Source organism: Stegostoma tigrinum, chromosome 7, assembly GCF_030684315.1.
Source record: "Stegostoma tigrinum isolate sSteTig4 chromosome 7, sSteTig4.hap1, whole genome shotgun sequence".
Classification (NCBI taxonomy): Eukaryota; Metazoa; Chordata; class Chondrichthyes; order Orectolobiformes; family Stegostomatidae; genus Stegostoma; species Stegostoma tigrinum.
Genome location: NC_081360.1, coordinates 24,960,930 through 24,973,968, shown reverse-complemented (window position 1 = coordinate 24,973,968; position 13,039 = coordinate 24,960,930). Strand labels below are relative to the sequence as shown.

The 13,039-nt window shown below is 44.1% G+C and overlaps 1 protein-coding gene across 1 annotated transcript in view; it reads left to right on the top strand.

The window, feature by feature from the left end:
* iqca1 (IQ motif containing with AAA domain 1) overlaps positions 1 to 13,039 on the top strand; it is a 161,723-nt gene that overhangs the window by 47,298 nt on the left and 101,386 nt on the right. The gene's annotated exons all lie outside the window — the stretch shown is intronic.

The following is a 13,039-nucleotide window of genomic DNA, read 5'->3' as shown; positions in this document are numbered from 1 at the left end:
CCCAGCAGCATCTCAGGAGCACAAAAGCTGACGTTTCGGGCCTAGACCCTTCATTAGAGAGGGGGATGGGGAGAGGGAACTGGAATAAATAGGGAGAGAGGGGGAGGCGGACCAAAGATGGAGAGAAAAGAAGATAGGTGGAGAGGAGAGTATAGGTGAGGAGGTAGGGAGGGGATAGGTCAGTCCAGGGAAGACGGACAGGTCAAGGAGGTGGGATGAGGTTAGTAGGTAGGAGATGGAGGTGCGGCTTGGGGTGGGAGGAAGGGATGGGTGAGAGGAAGAACAGGTTAGGGAGGCAGAGACAGGTTGGACTGGTTTTGGGATGCAGTGGGTGGAGGGGAAGAGCTGGGCTGGTTGTGTGGTGCAGTGGGGGTAGGGGACGAACTGGGCTGGTTTTGGGATGCGGTGGGGGAAGGGGAGATTTTGAAGCTGGTGAAGTCCACATTGATACCATTGGGCTGCAGGGTTCCCAAGCGGAATATGAGTTGCTGGGAACCCTCTCTGATGAAGGGTCTAGGCCCAAACCGTCAGCTTTTGTGCTCCTGAGATGCTGCTGGGCCTGCTGTGTTCATCCAGCCTCACATTTTATTATCTTGGATTCTCCAGCATCTGTAGTTCCTATTATCACTAATGTTCCAAATGTTGGGTCTTGTCTTAAATTTTTCTTAGGTTCACTGTCGTTGGTCTCTCCCAAAAGAAAGCTCAGTCTTTCTTGTTAATAAAATGTGAGGCTGGATGAACACAGCAGGCCAAGCAGCATCTCAGGAGCACAAAAGCTGACGTTTCGGGCCTAGACCCTTCATCAGAGAGGGGGATGGGGGGAGGGAACTGGAATAAATAGGGAGAGAGGGGGAGGCGGACCGAAGATGGAGAGTAAAGAAGATAGGTGGAGAGAGTGTAGGTGGGGAGGTAGGGAGGGGATAGGTCAGTCCAGGGAAGACGGACAGGTCAAGGAGGTGGGATGAGGTTAGTAGGTAGCGGGGGGTGCGGCTTGGGGTGGGAGGAAGGGATGGGTGAGAGGAAGAACCGGTTGGGGAGGCAGAGACAGGTTGGACTGGTTTTGGGATGCAGTGGGTGGGGGGGAAGAGCTGGGCTGGTTGTGTAGTGCAGTGGGGGGAGGGGACGAACTGGGCTGGTTGAGGGATGCAGTAGGGGAAGGGGAGATTTTGAAACTGGTGAAGTCCACATTGATACCATATGGCTGCAGGGTTCCCAGGCGGAATATGAGTTGCTGTTCCTGCAACCTTCGGGTGGCATCATTGTGGCAGTGCAGGAGGCCCATGATGGACATGTCATCAAGAGAATGGGCATCCCTCAACCAGCCCAGTTCGTCCCCTCCCCCCACTGCACCACACAACCAGCCCAGCTCTTCCCCCCCACCCACTGCATCCCAAAACCAGTCCAACCTGTCTCTGCCTCCCTAACCGTTTCTTCCTCTCACCCATCCCTTCCTCCCACCCCAAGCCGCACCCCCCGCTACCTACTAACCTCATCCCACCTCCTTGACCTGTCCGTCTTCCCTGGACTGACCTATCCCCTCCCTACCTCCCCACCTACACTCTCTCCACCTATCTTCTTTACTCTCCATCTTCGGTCCGCCTCCCCCTCTCTCCCTATTTATTCCAGTTCCCTCCCCCCATCCCCCTCTCTGATGAAGGGTCTAGGCCCGAAACGTCAGCTTTTGTGCTCCTGAGATGCTGCTTGGCCTGCTCTGTTCATCCAACCTCACATTTTATTATCTTGGAATCTCCAGCATCTGCAGTTCCCATTATCTCTCAGTCTTTCTTGTGCTAGGGATTCACCTGTACTGCTTAATATCTAACAGTATTTTATCAGTTATGATTTGAATTGGATATTTTGTCTGTTGTACTTGCTGTCACTCGCACTCATACGACTGTCCATTCGTTAGCACTGATGAAAATTCTGAGATGAGCTCAAAAGTTCAATCAATTGTAGCTTTCTTTTAGATGATAAATGCAAACAGGACAGTTCCTTCAGCCCTCTTTCAACTTCTATAATTCTTCTGCAATATATAAAATAATAAAATGGCTACATTGACCCTAATGGAGAACTGAACGTTCACTTTTGAGATTTTTCTTTTCTTTTGTGTAGCCTGCAACATTTTGAAACCGACTGGGCTGAGGGGGCAATTTAGATATAGCCAATCACAGCCTTGCAAAATTTTCTTGAAACTCACTTTATTGAATCAACAGAATTAAAATTGGAACTCATTCCTGAATATTTCCGTGCAATAATGAATAGAACAGTGAGGAGCTTAGAGGGATTTTGAGGTGCTTGTCCATACATCCCTGAAGGCTGCAGAACAAGTTAATAGGGTGGTTAAGAAGAAAAAAGGGACTCTTGCCCTTATCAGATGGTGGAGATTATAAGAAGGATGGTTATGTTGGAGCTTTACACAACTTTGTTTCGGTCACAGCTAGAGGACTGTGTGCAGTTCTGGTGAAAGCACTGCAGGACGGATGTGATTGCACTGGAAGCGTTCCAGAGGAGATTCAATTGGACATTGCCTGGCTGATACCATCTTAGCTATGAAGAGAGACTGGATAGGCACGGGGTTGTTTACTTTTGAGCAGGGAAGGCTGAGAGGGGATCTGATTGAAATGTATAAGATTATAACGGGCAAGGACAGAATGGATAGGAAGCAGAAGTTTCCTCTTAGCTGAAGGGTCAATGACCAGTGGACATAATGTTAAGGTGAAGGACAGGAGGTTTAGGGGGGAGTTAAGAAAAATGTTTTTCATGCAGAGGGTGGTGGGAGTCAAGAGGATGCTGCCTGAAATGCTAGTTGAGACAAAAAGCCTCACAACTTCTGAAAAGTATGCAATTAGCACTTGAACTGTCATAACATTCAAGGCTGTTGGCCAAGTGCTGGAAAGTGTGACCCGTGTAAATGAATTAGCAGAGACTTGACGGGCCTTCTCTGTAAGCTATGACTTATGGCTAAAATGATCAAAATTTGAAAGGCTGTGATGGGATTAGATGGTGAGAAGGTTATTTTTTTACTGCCAACCAGAAGACATGAATGTCGAAACAATTCTGAGTGAACTGGAGAAATGATTTTTTTTTAATATAACAGTGAGTTGTTATGATTTAGATTTTGATTGATGTTAATCGCACAAGAATGTTGTAGCCCTAAGGGAGTGCCCCTTTGTCAGAGGGTCAATACTGAGTTAGCGACTCATTGTGAGGAGTTCAGAATTGAGGACTGCCACATGATGAGAGGGTCAAAACGGAGGCAGCGTGGCTGTATCTGACAGACAGTCCTAAGGGAGTGCCATTGTTAGAAGGTCAGTTCTGAGAAACTGCCTCCGTGTAATGGCATCAGCATTGAAGCTAACCACGTGATGAGCCGATAAAAACTAAGGTATTGCAGTAGCATCAGAGGGCCGGATCTGTAGGAGTGCATTATTTTCAGAGGTAAATACTGAGGCACAGCCTCAGTGTAAGGGGGTCAAAATTAAGGGAGTGCCACACAATTACAGGGCAGTACGGAAGTATTACAGCACTGTGTGTGGCTCAGAATCGATGGAGTGCATCATTTGAGGTGTACAAAGTAATGAAAGGCATGGATAGAGTCGATAGCCAGAGACTTTTCCCCAGGGCAGGGTTTACTGCCTCGAGGGGTCATAGTTTTAAGGTGTTAGGAGGAAGGTATAGAGGAGACGTCAGTGGGAGGTTCTTCACCCAGGTACTTGTGAGCATATGGAATAGTTTACCAGTGGCAGCGGAGCCATTAGTGACATTTAAGCGACTGCTGGACATGGACGTGGACAACAGTGAATTGAGGGGAATGTAGGTTAGGTTATTTTACTTTTGGATTGGGATTATTCCACGGCACAACATCGTGGGCTGAAGGGCCTGTACTGTGCTGTACTTTTCTATGTTCTATGTTCTATGTTCTATTCATATGTACTGTCTTCCATCATTTGGCAAGACTCTGTCTCCCTTCAGGGATGTGACTGTTTGTTTTTGCTGGCATCTTATTTTGTTGATTATAAAATTGTTTTCATTAGTTCACAAGTCTTTGTATCCATCATAAATTCTAACAGCTATCATACATTATTTTAGAAAGTCAAATAAATTTAGAAACTTGCCCGTTGTCCTGCTATGCAGTGCTTTTCCAGTAGCTGCAGCATGGCAAGAAGAGACTGCAAGAGGCTTTCATGGAGAATTCCTCAGCTTCAGGCCCAGAAGGTCTAGCTTTGTACTCTACCACCTTGACATAGTTGGCAATAGTGTGGGATGCCTGGCTAATTGGCTTATTGGTATGATGCAGTGCTAGGAGGTTGAGAGAGGACCTACAGGGTCATGCTGCACAGAGCTAGTGCCATTCCTTGGAGTGGTACCTCCACTGACATAGCCAATGGATGGAATATAGACTGCTGTGAGACTTTCCAAGCCCCTTTGAGCATGGTTATCCATGACAATGACAGGAGGAGTCTAGTAACAAGATTTCATATCCTCAGTCTGACTTTTCACCACAGCATTCAGATATTGATTGCCTTCAGCTAGTGCTGCAATCAAAGCTGATGCAACACCACTAAATACTGCGTCATTGTTGGGCGGCGACTGTTCTCATTGATTTGGCATCATTTCTATGTTGGAAGGGATGGTGTTCAAACTCTTTCCAAATCCTTGTGACGAGTGTGAAGCAGAGTCCTTCATGCTCCATGATAGTTATGGCAGGCTTTCTGGCAAGTTATCCACTACTCCAAGCATTTCTGTGTGCCTGTCCATAATAGCTTTTACTGTGCTCCACCCCATTAAAATCCTCATCTGACTCCCGTGCAGTGGAACTTGGTGTGTGATCCCACTCTCTATGGAGCTGACATGTATGCCATCCCTTTCCCTTGTCCTGGTTGTGCCCACTCATGACTTATGAGCCATTGAATGGGATGTTGTGGAAGCCTGTGGAGTGTTGGCCGTTAGCTAGGCAGAGGCAGCAAAAGCCACATTTCACCTCTTTAGGAAAGCCTACCATTCTTGTGCCAAGTAGGCACGTGACAGGTCCGCAATGGGCCTGACAAGGCCTGATCAAGGGCCCCACAGGGCAGATGTAGCGTGTGCTAAATGTTACTGACCAATCAGAGGTCAGCAGCTGTCTTAAATGGCAGCTCTGCCAGAGCAATGGCTGCTATCAGTATGGCATCTGCGTGAGGATTCATGTTTCTGATTCCAGACCAATCCCTATTAGTCTGTTAAATAACCACTATTTTAACTGAATCATTTAAATTGAAGTTCACTAAAACTTTATCGTCCTCAAATCCATATAGCTTTATTCAAACTTGAGGCAAAAAACACTTTCTAAACAAAAAATCTGAAATTGTATTAAATCATGAGAGCCTGAATTGCTGAAACATTAAGAAAAGGTTTATTTTCAAATTAAAGTCTCATGATTATTGAGGTACCCTTCGGCCTATTAAATGCAAAATACTATGGATGCTAAAGAGCTTTCATGTTGGACTCAGCACATTAACTCAGTTTCTGTCTTCATAGTTGTTGCCAGACCTGCTGAATTTCTCTAGCACTTTGTTTTTGTTTTGTCTTTCATACTGTTGAGTTCACTCATTGCTTTAGCAGCTAGCCTGTGGAATGATGTGAATGCAGTGGACGAAAATTTACATCAGCAGGCTTTATTTTCCCATTTCTAACATCGTTCATAGTAGAATGTTGGTCATAGTTGTGAGTTAGAAATAAAACCAGTCTAACTCCAAACTAAAATACGAACAAGTTCTAAACAAGACCTCATACCTAACATGTGATAATGGGAACTGCAGATGCTGGAGAATCCAAGATAACGAAATGTGAGGCTGAATGAACACAGCAGGCCCAGCAGCATCTCAAGAGCACAAAAGCTTTTGTGGTCCTGAGATGCTGCTGGGCCTGCTGTGTTCATCCAGCCTCACATTTCGTTATCTCGTACCTAACATGCATTGTTTGACTTAAAGTGTCACCTCTTCTTTACACTTATGAAACCTTCAGTTCTCTCAGGACAGTGACTACAAAGGAATTTAGAGATTTACATACACATATTAATCAATTAAAACTTTCTAACTAAGTAAAAAATTAACAGCATCTTAGGTTTGTTTAATACATCCTCATCAGTGGTATGACCCATTGATCTTTTACTTATGAATTCTGTGTCTGATACTACCTCTCTCACTACCACTGAAGGAGGACTGAAAGTCTGAAATCAACCTGTTGGACTATAACCTGGTGTCATGTGATTTCTGACCTCATCCACTTCAGTCTAACACTAGCACCTCCACACCGTTGCATTAAGAGGGACTATGTTTTGCAATTCAAGTTGAGGCTTAAATGAACAAGACGATCATTTTAACCCTTTATATAGGGGAACAGGTATAGTGGGGCATATCACGTATATGTGCTGATAAAGAGTAGGCATGTCGAGTATTTAACAGGAACCTGCTCCGTGATCAAAACAGCTTAAAATTACAGTTGACTAAAATTTGATCCATACATTCTGCTTCCAAGGTTGTCTGAAAATCTCCAGGGTTGGAACACTATGCAATTGACAGGCTGAAAGACTTCTGAGTACTTATTCAAGACAGCTTTTCTTTGCCTAAATGAAAGGTTTTTACCCACAGGATCTGTTCGAAGTATGCACTTCAACTGCTTTGCAGGAGATTTCCAACACTTCGGAGGCCACTTCTGTTATTTAGGATTTTTTTCTGTCTGTGCAGCAGCACTAGAAACAGCTTATGCAACTGTGCCTTGCATATGGCAAGAGGATCATTGGCAGTGGCAATCCAGACACTGGAAGTAAAAACCATCTCCAGGAACAGAACAAAAAGCTCAAGCAACAGGAACAACATCAACAAGTGCAGCAGCTTCACCTCTGCAACTGTCTGTTACTTAATGGGACAGACGCTGTGAAAATGCAGCTAGCTCCAGCTTGTAGAAGATACAGCCTCAGCACACAGTTTGCTGACACAGGATCAGTTCAGTGCACATGAGTAAACAACGGTACCTTGTAAGACTCAGACTTTTTGGCAGGTCTTTGCTTACAGCAGCAACATCCTGAACAAGAAAGACATCCATCTTAGTGGGCTGGGTGGGTACAAAATACCAGAAGTGGTCAAAATCACTTCTGCCTGAAAAATGTTTGTTTCCTGCCCCACCCAGGGATTTGCTGCTGTAATTTCGTGAGCGCGAATCTAGAATAGTATGTTGCCTTCCTGGTGCCATGGTTAAGGATGTCTCTAAATATTTGAAGCATATTGTTAAAGGGGAGAGTGAGAAACCAGAAGTTACTATACACATTAGTAGAAATGACTCAGTTAGAAAAATGATAAAGGCTTTACAGTGTTAATGTAAGAGGTTAGGTTGAAGATTAAAGAACACAACAACAGAAATTGTAATCTCTGGTTTACTCCCGGTGTCAAACTTGAAGAGGGAAGGAATAAAAGGATAAAGGAGATAAATGAATGGCTGAAGAGGTGGTGTAAAGTTCAGGGATTCAGGTCCTTGGATCCTCGGGCAGAAAGACCTGTTCATAAAGGATGGCTTTCACCTGAACTGAAAAGGGACTGATAACCTAGCGGGGAGATTTACTAGTTCTATTAAGGGAGACTTTAAGCCATTTGGCCGGAAAATATATGGGATGAAATTCAAAATAAGAAAAGAATGATCACATTGATGGGATTGTCCTACAGGTCCCCGAATAGTCAGAGGGAAACTGAAGAACAAATGTGCAGAGAGATCTCAGATATATGTTAGAATAATAAGATTGTGATAATAGGTGATTTAAATTTTTCAAACATTGACTGGGACTATCATAAAGGTTTGAATCGTGAGGAATTTGTTAAATGCATTCAAGAGAATTTTCTTTATCGATTTTGGTGTCATCTGCAAACTTACTATCAATGTCTTCTACATTCTCATCTAAATCATTTATATAAGTGACAAACAGAAGTGGACACAGCACCGATTTCTATGGAACACTGCTGGCAACAGGCCTCCAGTCTCAAAACAACCCTTTGCCATCACTCTCTTGTTTCCTGCCATCAAGACAATTTTGTATCCCTGAATCCCAGGTGAACAAGCTTTACTACTTAACACACCCTGTGGAAACTTGTCAAAACTTGAGAAGAAGCAAAATTTGTACTTCTGCAATAACAAAGTGTAGAGCTGGATGAACGCAGCAGGCCAAGCAGCATTAGAGGAGCAGGAAGGCTGACATTTCGGGCCTAGACCCTTCTTCATAAAATAGGCCCGAAACGTCAGCCTTCCTGCTCCTCTGATGCTGCTTGGCCTGCTGTGTTCACCCAGCTCTACACCTTTGTTATCTCAGATTCTCCAGCATCTGCAGTTCCGACTATCTCTGAAACCCGAACTTCTGTTCGGTAATAAGACAGGGCAGGAGACTGAAGGGAAACACTTTGGGTCTAGTGATCATAATTCTATTAGTTTTAAAGTGGTAATGGAAAAGGATAAGCCTTCCATGAAAGTTAAAGTTTTTAATTGGAGTAAGGCAAAATTTAGTGGAGTAAGTCAAGAACTTGCAAAAGTTGATTGGAGTAGACTGTTTGCAGGTAAAAGGGTGCCTGACAAGTGGGAGACTTTCAGTAGTGTGATGATGAGAGATCCGAGGCATTATGTTCCCATTAGAGTGAGGGTTATGCTGGTAAGATTAAGAAACAATGGATGAATAAAGATATTGAGGTTCTAGTCAAGAATAAAAGAGAATCTTATTTTAGATATAGACAGTGATAATGGGAACTGCAGATGCTAGAGAATCCAAGATAATAAAGTGTGAAGCTGGATGAATGGTGTTGGAGGTGATGAGGTCATGAATGGTGTTGGACCCCCTGAACGAGGATCCCCCTCGTTCTCGCACACCACCCCACCAACCTCCGGATACAATGCATCATCCTCCGACACTTCCGCCATCTACAATCCGACCCCACCACCCAAGACATTTTTCCATCCCCACCCCTGTCTGCTTTCCGGAGAGACCACTCTCTCCGTGACTCCCTTGTTAGCTGCCCTCCAACCCCACCACACCCGGCACCTTCCCCTGCAACCACAGGAAATGCTACACTTGCCCCCACACTTCCTCCCTCACCCCTATCCCAGGCCCCAAGATGACTTTCCATACTAAGCAGAGGTTCACCTGCATATCTGCCAATGTGGTATACTGTATCTATTGTACCCGGTGTGGCTTCCTTTACATTGGGGGAACCAAGCGGAGGCTTGGGGACCGCTTTGCAGAACACCTCCGCTCGGTTCGCAATAAACAACTGCACCTCCCAGTCGCAAACCATTTCAACTCCCACTCCCATTCTTTAGATGACATGTCCATCATGGGCCTCTTGCAGTGCCACAATGATGCCACCCGAAGGTTGCAGGAACAGCAACTCATATTCCGCTTGGGAACCCTGCAGCCCAATGGTATCAATGTGGACTTCACCAGCTTCAAAATCTCCCCTTCCCCCGCCGGATCCCAAAACCAGCCCAGTTCGTCCCCTCCCCCCACTGCATCCCAAAACCAGTCCTACCTGTCTCTGCCTCCCTAACCTGTTCTTCCTCTTACCCATCCCTTCCTCCCACACCAAGCCGCACCTCCATCTCCTACCTACTAACCTCATCCCACCTCCTTGACCTGTCCGTCTTCCCTGGACTGACCTATCCCCTCCCTACCTCCCCACCTATACTCTCCTCTCCACCTATCTTCTTTCCTCCATCTTCGGTCCGCCTCCCCGTCTCTCCCTATTTATTCCAGAACCCTCACCCCATCCCCCTCTCTGATGAAGGGTCTAGGCCCGAAAAGTCAGCTTTTGTGCTCCTGAGATGCTGCTTGGCCTGCTGTGTTCATCCAGCTTTACACTTTACTATCTTAGATATAGACAACTGTGTTTGAATGAATCTCTTAATCAATGTAAAGAGTGTAGGGCTTTCTTAAGAAGGAAGTCAGGAAAGTAAAGAGTTGGGTATGAGATAGCATTGGCAGGTAAGGTTAAGGATAATCCAAAGAGATTCTACAAGTACATTAAAAGAAAGATGCTAACTGGAGAGAGAGTAGGGCCCTTTTAAGATGAATTAGATTGTCTTTGTGTCAAACCCTCAGGTGATGGGAGAGATTTTAAATGAATACTTGCATCACTTTTACTGTGGAGGCATTATTTACTTGGATTTTAGTAAAGCCTTTGACAAGTTTCCACATGGTGTGTTAAGTAGTAAAGCTTGTTCACCTGGGATTCAGGGATACAAAATTGTCTTGATGGCAGGAAACAAGAGAGTGATGGCAAAGGGTTGTTTTGAGACTGGAGGCCTGTTGCCAGCAGTGTTCCATAGAAATCAGTGCTGGGTCCACTTCGGTTTGTCACTTATATAAATGATTTAGATGAGAATGTAGAAGACATTGATAGTAAGTTTGCAGATGACACCAAAATTCATGGTATAGTGGACTGTGAAGGAAGGTTATCTAAGATTACCAAGAGATGTTGATAATTGGGTAAATGGGCTCATGAGTGGCAGATCGAGTTTAGGTATTGTATTGTAGTAAAACAAACAAGGGCAGGACTTGTAAATTAAAAGTAGGACCTTAGGTAGTGATGTAGAACAGAGAGACCTAGGGTCTCAGGTACATAATCCCTTAAAGTTTGCATCACATATTGGGTGGTTAAGAAGGCATTTAGCACGCTTGCCCTCATTGCTCAGTGTTAGTATAGGAGTTGGAACGTAACGTTGAGCTTGTACAGGACATTGGTGAGACCTCCTCTGGAGTACTATGTCCAGCTCTGGTCACCCTGTTAGAGGAAGGATATTATTAAGCTGGACAGGGTTCACAAAAGATTTACCAGGATCATGCCAGGAACGGAGACGCTGGATAGGCTGAGACTTTTTTTCACTGGAGTGTAGGAGATTGAGGTTATAGACGTTTATAAAATCTTGAGGCGTACAGGTAAAGTAAATGACAAATGTCCTTTCCCAAAGATGTGGGATTTCATGACTAGGGGGCATATTTTAAGGTGAGAGTTGAGCGATTTTAAAAGAGATGTGAGGGGCATCTTTTTTTATATTGACAGTAGCTCGTGCCTGGAATGAACTGCCAGAGGAAGTGGTAGATGCGGCGACAGTTGCAACATTTAAAGGACATTTGGATAAATACATGAATAAGAAACATTTGGAGGAATACAGACATGCACAAGCAAGTGGGTCTAATTAAGTTTTGGATTATGATCGGCATGGACTGGTTGAACTGAAGAGTCTGTTTTTGTGCTGTATAACTATGGATGCATCTCTGAGGTGACTGATACCAATTTTCTAGTGTATGTTCACTTTTTACAAATTCTTTCACAGAATTGGACTTTTAGGGTGGCACGGTGGCTCAGTGGTTAGCACTGCTACCTCACAGCACCTGGGGCCCGGGTTCGATACCACCCTTGGGCAACTGTCTATGTGGAGCTTGCACATTCTCCCTGTGTCAATGTGGGTTTCCTCCTGGCGCTTCGGCTTCCTCCCACAGTTCAAAGATGTGCAGGCTAGGTGGCTATGCTAAATTGCCCATAGTGTCCAGGGATGTGTAGACTAGGTGGGTTTGGGGAATGAGTTTGTGTGGGATGCTCTGAACGTCAGCGTGGACTTGTTGGGCCAAAGGCCCTGTTTCCACACTATAGTGATTCTAAGATTCTAACATTCCTGTCTGTAAGAGTTTACAGGGAGGATAGAAGGGGAGACTGGGTGAGGTGTGGGTGCAGTATTATTAGCTGAGAATAAACCTTAGCTGCGATCTACTATTTGAAGCATCAAATGAGGTGATATGAGTTGAGCTCAAAAACAAAGAAAGAGACAGCCACAGGTCAGATTTGTACTGTGGACCCTCAAATAATGGGAGCCAGTTCAAAAAGCATATATGTAGGCAAAGGTCCGAATATAAAACCAAGAAGGTAGTAATAATTGGGCACTTTAACTACCCAAAGATACAAACAGTATGAAAGACATATGAGAACATAAAGTTCTTACACAGAATTGAAAAGGATTTTTCAACCAATATGTGACAAATCCTATGTGTGAAGGCCCAATTCTAGATAAAGTGTTTGGAAATTACACTCTACAGATAGGTGGAAGAGTACTCGATGACTGCATTGCATTTGGTGATAATAATGCTGTTTGTTACTTTCCATAATGATGATAAATCTATAATAGAATGAGAGTAAAATTGCTAAGTTGGAGAAAGCAAATGTTACAAAGATGAATGATGGCCTGGTTATAGTTTCTTGAAGGAAAATTGGTGACAAATCAGTGAGAGGTGTTCAAAAGCAAAATCCTGTACCCATGGAGTAGATACATCCTACACAGAAAAGGTGGTACTGCAGATCTAGAATTCCTGCTTTTGTAGTATCTTAGAGGGCAAGATAAAGAAGAAAAATAGAGCTATGGCCATCTTTCAAACAAAAAGTAATAATTTCGGAAGATTATAGTTTCTGAAGAAGGGTCACTGGACCATCAACATCAACTGTGCTTTTTTTCTGCAGATGCTGCCAGATCAGCTCAGTTTGCATAGCAATTTCTGGTATTGGTGAATGGATTTTTTAATGAATGGAATGTGGTTTCCACTGGTGTTTTACAGGGATCAGTTTTAAGTGTTCAGCCCCTTGAGTATCAATCATGTAATTGTTGGCAGACAAAAGGCCTTGTCATCGATAACAGATCACTAGTTCTGAGATCAATCAGCTACTTGTTGCTGGCTAAACCTCCATTTGTACACATCTTTGGCTTCAGTTCATCAGCACTCCTCTTTATACTTCTTGAATCAGCACCTATTTAAGCAGTGCCTTCGAAAATTTGTAGTAATCCTTCAGCAATCCTTCAATTTTAAGAGTTATTTTCTCATTTTTGTCCACAATCAAAAATACGGGAAAAGAAAATGCTTTGTCTTTAAAAAATATACAATCAAGAAGCAGGACTAAGCCATTCAGCACCTTGTGCCTTTGCAGATCATGGCTGGCTAAATCTGAAACCTCAAATGACTATTCCCAACTAACCCCAACAA